Consider the following 7,644-nt stretch of genomic DNA (forward strand, 5'->3'; position numbering starts at 1 on the left):
GAACTTACTGAGATCTCTCAATTGTCTGTGCAGTTGGATGACTGTAGGGACATAGCCCCACCCATTGGGGGCGTGTTCGCCTCGGGCTAATGTTTACAGATAAATCTGCCGGGCGTGAGCCCAGCAGCCCTTTTTCTTTTGCTCCACTTTTCCAGTACTCCGCGGGAACCTGTGGTCCTGTAAGTCTATTTCCTTATTAAAGCTGTATATATCTATATAATCTGTCTACATTCATTTGCGCCACCACATTTGGTGCCCAACGTGGGGCTCGAACCCACGACCCTGAGATTAAGAGTCTCATGCTCTACCGACTGAGCTAGCTGGGCAACCATGAGCCGGGCTGTGGGAAGAGGCCCACAGCTCCCAACTACAGATGGCGCCCAGGGTGCCGGGGACGCAGCCCTGCCGCTCCTATTACAACAGATGACCTAAGAGGGACTCAGATGTCTGGAGACTGTCAAACAGACTGTTAGCTGGAGTGAAGGAAATAAAGATAATGTAGGTATTTCACTCCTCACATGCCCACTAACTCTCTCCAGGAGCTGCCTCACAAGGCAAGCTCAGAGCCTCAGGTCCAATGTGAGAGCACAGATTCCCAGGTTTACGTATGTGTTCAAGCCCCAGTATAAAACATGTTAAGATGTTGGCTAAAGAGAATCAATAGCTGAACTTAAAAGAAGATTTTCTTGGAGACTGTATCTGTTTGAAAGTGTTAGCTTGAGTCAGGATTGTTCTGTAGAGCTTGGCTGCCTTCCAATTTGCTATGTCACTTATCCTGACTCCTAATTTGTGCCAATTCTAATTTAGTTTTCCAAATGCTGGGATTTCAGGTATGAGCCGCCAGCATGCTTGGCTTAGAAGTATTTTTTAAAGGGGAAGACAGACTCTTGTTTTAATATGTGAATGGGAGCGATTAATCTGAGACAGTAAGTAGGTTTATGGTACCTGCAAATGAAATGCTTGGGGAAAAAAAACCTGTATTTTCAGCTCAGCTTTAAGTAACTGAGTCATGTTGATGCTTTTGTATAATTAGAAAACCCTCTACCATTTTCTTTTCAAACTACCTGTTAAGGTATAACCAATGTGGTAGAATTTTTTGCATGTATTATACGAACTTTTTTAAAATCAATGATGTGAAAATAGTTATCGTTAGAATTTGTGCCAGAGTGGCTCACATGGAGAACACTATTTTTGTTGACAAAATGCTTTGATAAAACTCAAGGCAGAAATTTAGATTTGAGGGGAATATTTTGTGCAAAGGGGATGATAGTCATATGTGAAGATAAAAGCAGACATGATTTGTGGGTACAGCAAGAGAAGAAAGAAAGCCCACAGTAGTGAGCATTTAGTGTATAGATCCCAGGTCTTCAATGCTCCTGACGACCTCAGAGTGGCTTAAACTCTAATTGGTACTGAGGAGACATTTAAATTAAACACTTAACAATGTATACAAGAAATAAAGCTTGGACACAAGAGAAATTGATTTGTCTACCTCTGTCATTCCCTTTTGCACTTTGTCTTTGAATGGATATTCTTGATGCATAGAGTGTGTGTGTAGTTATTTGACAGACACGCAGCATGTGTCCAGGCTTCTGGGGTACTTGCTGCCTGTTTGGAGAGAAGGATCTACACATATGAAGCACGAGCAAGAAGTCAGGCCTGAGTTACTGAGTGATGTCCTTGAAATGGTGGCAATAGGAAACCTTGGCAACCAGGGGACCTTTGTACTTCATGCCTAGGTGTGATACATGCATACCAAGAGATGATGGTTATGTTTTCAGGAAAAGGCATATCCTTCTATTAGTCAACTTCATACCCTCTGGGAGGCTGAGTAAGCAGGCAGCTGTGAAGTACAGCCAGGTATGAGGTAGCATTCTCTAAGTGCCTGACCATACTTCTAAGCTCACCATCTTGGATACTGGAGTCCGTCACCCACAACTCAAACGCTTTACTTTTTACAACTTAGATAGTTGCACATCAGTTTTCTTGTCTTATCTTGAAATGGTGATTCCAATAAGACCTCCGTTCTTAGAGGAGCGAAGATGAGACAACAGTGATGCTTTAGTATTTTTAATCTGAAGCCCTGTCCCGGATATTTGAAACCACGTGCATAATTGGCAATAATATTAGCTATCTATGACATACTTCCTGTGGAATGATACCACAAATAAGTGAGCGAGCATTGAAGTGTTCCTCGAAGAGGAACGGATAAAGATGTCTATCATGGTGAGTCTTCAGGGCTGTGCTGCAAAGGACATCATTAACATTCACACTTAATGGGGCTGTCTCATCATGGGGAGTTTTTTTTTTTTCTTAATTTAAACACCTAAATGCTCAAAACAGATTTGGACCAACTAGCTAGTTAAAGAACAGGGTGAGACTATGAGCAGGAGCTGGGGAGATTAAATTAGCTGCCGGCTCTTTTCTATTTCCAGGACTCGCATGTCTATATTCTGATTTCTTTATATAGTACTTAAATGCCTAATTCCCCATTTCCCCTTTAGTCATATACACCTGACTCCCACGGGCCTATTTCCACCCACAGCCACCCATTATCTCCCTGCCGAAACTCCCCATGTTTTCTGTCATGAGGGGCACAACCTGATTGCCTTCTTGTCTGTTTAACATTTCAAGATTTTTTCACCTTCCCTTACTGTCTTGTATCTAATGAGGAAATTATCTAAAAATAGATATGTTCATCATTCTACAAAATGTTGTATCTCCTGTAGATTGGAGGCCAGTGTGATTGGAAGAGACATGTGCCTGGGAGACAGCGCCTTCAATGCCAGGATGAATTCTTGGACCTGCAGGCATTGGATCCTGATGGCTGCCACCCCTGGAACTGCAATCCCTCTGGGACTGTAGGATGGAGACATTACCTGTCACCAAAATTCAGGCCAGGGCTTGTGCCAAGCACACGTTATTGGTACGTGCCAAGCACAAGTTTATAGTCACATCTCTGTTCCCAGCCAATATTTGATTGCTTGACTGAAGGATAAAACAGGTTCTCTTGCTCAAGGCTGGGGAAAACCAGTTTGGATGAAATTGACTGTCTAAAAATGACTCAATTAATAATTGTATCAAACTGTAGTTTGAAGCTTAGTTTAATCAACCCTTTAGAAGTTTCTTTATTCAGTAGATGTATTAGTTACACGGACTCAACTAATAAGTCATAGAAAAATATAATTTGCCTGCTGCATAGATGTTTCTTTTAGAAAATTAGCACTTTTTCAAAATGTTTTACACTTAATGAGTTCTAAGCAAATCATTTCCCTGCTACTTTTAATAGGCTAAAATAAATGGATTTTTTTCAAAACATTCTGTGCTAAAGGGTACTTTGTGATAAATCTTTCCATTTTTCTATTATATTTCTTTGAACTGTCCCTATGAAATGCAAAGCAAGTCAATATAATTCCACACATCATGTTTATTGCTAGAGTTACTTATAAAGGGTCACATAATTTTAATTTTGTAATTCTGTACCAAGCTGATTGTAATAAACAGAGAGCATTGGTGTTATTTATCATTTTTTTATACAAGACATGCTTTTTTGTTTGTTACTCCCACAGGTATTTTTCAGAAATTAGATTTGATTATAGCAATTTATTACATCCAGCATTTTTGAGGGGAACCACCGCCACATAAGGACAAAATTTATCAAGTGCCCAAAACGCACCACGTACATAATGCACTTTGAAATTTTGATGTATGGGAATATTAGGGAAGTTTTCTGATGAAGTGTGCTCTGTGTTCTAACTGAGCATGCCCTGGTTCCTGCAAGAAGTTTAAAAAAGACCTTGGCCTTTCTATTGTCACCCAAGACTCCAAGTCCTGTGTGGTTATATTGACACTGACCTGAACCTCAGAATAATAAATGTACCTGGGAATGATCTCTGCACCACACACACATGCACACACACAGAAGCACACATATTCATGCACTTGTGTACATTTATATGTATGTATATACTTACATGCAATTCTGAATTATGTATATATTTTGTAATGTAACCCAATCTGTATTGTTTGCTCATATATATAGACAATTCCACAGCTATGGTAGACACACATTTTAATTAATCTTATTAAAAGATGATGGACAGGTCTGATGACATCATATAAGCTGCCCCTGGTTTAAGGAAAGATGATGTTAAGATGTGTAACATCGTTCCCACCTTTATCTATGACAGCGGTACAAACCCTAACTTTCAGAAAGAAACCCTGGCTGACGTATGGAGGGGTGGGTGTGCCTTTCTTTGTTTCTGGGTATGAGCTATGTTCTAAATTCAAGATACAGAAACAAGCTGAACCCAGGTCTTTGTGCATGACAGAGTGGGGGCTTCTCTCTTTTAGTAACACCTTCACAGCTTGAAAAAGAAAAAAATTAATTACCTAAAATTTATCATGATCTGTGCCATTTACTATTGTCATTTGCTCATTTTATTGGATGCTGCAAGTCTGCAGGAAAATATAAATATGTATTTTGTGAAGATTAAATCCTCCCTTTAACAATATTATAAATAATGATTTCTTGAGTAATCTCTGCAAGTGAAATACTTTTAATAAAAACACGAACTTGATGTGAATATATATTTTCCTAATAGGATTAGCAGCCATCCTTGTTGAAGATTACCTCGTTAATAGGAACAAACAAAAAACCCTGAAAACACAAGGGTGTGTTGTATATGTTTCAGAAGGCAAACTGTTTGAGTTAACAAAACTGTTAAATCTTACTAATGATTCTATCACCAGTAAAATACATTACCACCAATAATTTTATTAAAGTAGGTCATTCATCTAGAATAAAAAGGGAGAAGAATGTGAATTAAATGCCAAGTGCGCTAACTCGCCCTCACTTGTTAGCTCCGAGTGTGATGCCCTGTAGGCCTCCGTGAGTATCGTTAGGAATAGATTACCTGTCAGGAATATGTATGGCATATTCAAATAAGCACTGTGCATATTTTTAAAACTGATCTGATATGAATCCATGTAGACCGATTTTAATAGTTCAAAATGAGTCATAATTCTTGTTAACAATACAGTTATTTTTAAAATTTGCAGCAATTGTGGTCCTTTTTTATTTTCCTTATTGAAATTAAATGGTATGCCTTAGGTGAGCCATTCATCATGTTAAAGAACTTGCCTTTTCTTGGAGTTTGAATGAATTTTTGTCCATATACATACATATTATGCATTTTCTTGCAGCTTAGGGCTTCTTTTCTCCTTATCAGTGCCTGAGTATGTATTTGACTCTTACTTTAGGACTAATTTTTTATTACAATTATACAATTATAGTTTGAAATAGATGTCTCAATTGATTCAATGCCGTGTAGTCAGGTAGTTACATTCATGGATATATGAGGTCTGTCTAAACGGAAGGGATTTGCATCTAAACATCACTGTTGATTTTTTTTTTTTTTTAAATTCCTGTTCTTGGCAATGTCCTTGTTGAGACTAACCTAAGTTGTCAGAGGTTTAAGTTTAGGTGACAAAACATTTTTCTCCATTTGTACAACGTATGTCCGTGCCCCTCTAAAAAGACATAACGTAAAGCTCTGAGTTTACTTCGTGCCTGAACAGGTGTGTTTTGAATCACATGATTTGACAAGCAGTGTGCTCGCCTTATGAGCCAAGGCAAGTGTAATTTATATTAATTGAAAATGATAACATGTAGAGTACATTTTATTAAAATAAATAAAAATTGGATACATTGTATTTATGTCAGTTATTTAATGTGCAGCAGCTGAAGTAAGGGAGCATGTCCCTGTGCACAAAGAGAGTTATCAGACCAGTGTTTTATTTTTTCTTCTCCCCCAACTTTTATTTTATTTTATTTTCTCCCCCAACTTTTAAAGACATAGTTGCAAATACAAATTCACTATTTTAATTGGGATACAACATGGAGTTATGGTTTGTGGACAATTTGTGAAAGAATTGTTTGAGACTAACTGGTGTATCTACTCCCTATACGCTTAACATATTTGTAGTGAAAAATAGTAAGATTGATTCCCTTACTAGCGTTTAAGTATACATGTTAACACAGTTCACCATTGTAATTCCAGCCATGGTGATAGAGAACTGAATTCTAGAACCTGTTTATTTTGCCTAGCTGGTATTTTATACTTTGCTTACCCTCCTAGAAAAATCTTCCTAGCTCTCTCCAGGCAATTTTGAGTTTTTGAAAAGTAACTCACATACCATGTGATTTTTATATGTCAAAGTCTATTTTAAGTAAAATAGTTTTGAAATTTGTGAAAGTAGGAAAGAGTTCCCCATGCATGCAACAGAAACAGTGTGTCTATTCTGCATTTTTTGTTGCATTGATTAACAATGATATTATTCATAGCACACTGCTTACAGGCCTCATGTGAGAGCTGACTTAATATTTCGGTAGTGTTTGGCCTCGATAGCTGTCCCAGAATGGTCCTCTTTATGTTTTGGATCTGTGTTAAAGGTTAACCTCTAGCCATCATCCCTGGTACCATCCTAATTCCCTCACCCTTTCGAATGTGTTTTGTTTGCAGGGCTTAGATGCAATCGCTGCTAATTTGGATTTAAATTTCTCCAGAGTATTGATGATGATGGATGTGAGCCCTGCCACTGTAACCTCCATGGCGCAGCGAACCAGCTCTGCGATCCACTTCCTGGGCAGTGTGCGTGCACAAAAAGGATCCAAAGGATTTAAGTGTGACACTTGCAGAGAAAACCTTTGCGGGTTGGCCAGCAGCACTTGTAAGGCCTGTGACTGTAACACGACTGGTTTCCAAGCTGGAAGCATCTGTGAGGCCGAGACAGGACAGTGCATCTGTAAGTCCAACATTGGAGGGAGACAGTGCAATCAGTGTGTGGACGGGAGCATCAGTCTACCACAGAAAGATTCCTTCCTCCTTTGGCCTTGCAACTGTGAGAAGACCGGGACAGTAGATGGCTCTCTGTCGCGGGACAAATCAACGGGACCATGTCCTTGCAAAGCAGTAGTAACAGGACTGTGCTGCCACCAGTGTGAGCCCCACAGGTTCAATGTGACAATGGACGATCTTCAAGGGCCCCAGGTGTGTGAGCACGACCCCTTGGGGACAATACCTGGGAGCATTTGCGACCTCGTCAGTGGCCAGTGCCTATGTCGGCCCCATCTGTGAGGAAGAAGGTGTGAGCAGTGTCAGCCAGGTAGGAGACCAGCTCCTTTTCAGTGCAGTGACTACCGGGGACCCCTTTATTTCTGGATGCAGCTTCTAAAGAGTGTACCTCCAGCATCCTAACAGAGCTTACAACATCCTAACAGAGCTGTTTGACCTGCTTGAGACTGTCTTGTGTGTGCAATTGCTGTTTGTGGGGGAATGGGAACTACTTCCAGATAGAAGCATTTCTTACCTTGACACGGGTGCATTTCTTAAAATTTAAAAGATAAATGATTGAGAAAAAGGGGTATTTTTTTTTTAAAAAAAGAAGGGAATTTGACCTAATTATCCATATAATATCAAATATCTAAATGATGAACCAAATTTCTAAATGAATGTTGGCTGGCAAAATATTATGCAGAAAAGGGATGTATACTCTGATATCATAAGGACACATCCAGAATTATTTTTAAATGTCATTATATAATAAGATAGGTAAATCCTGATCTCACTATATAGAAACCTA

At 39.2% G+C, this 7,644-nt stretch overlaps 1 non-coding gene across 1 annotated transcript; it reads right to left on the minus strand.

Moving 5' to 3' along the window:
• Positions 1-253: 253 nt before the first annotated feature.
• Positions 254-326, minus strand: Trnak-cuu (transfer RNA lysine (anticodon CUU)). Its single transcript has one exon. It is a non-coding gene; the product is annotated as a tRNA-Lys (tRNA).
• Between the last annotated feature and the right edge of the window lie 7,318 nt (positions 327-7,644).

The sequence above is a fragment of the Chionomys nivalis genome, chromosome 5, assembly GCF_950005125.1.
Source record: "Chionomys nivalis chromosome 5, mChiNiv1.1, whole genome shotgun sequence".
In the NCBI taxonomy this organism is placed as follows: domain Eukaryota; kingdom Metazoa; phylum Chordata; class Mammalia; order Rodentia; family Cricetidae; genus Chionomys; species Chionomys nivalis.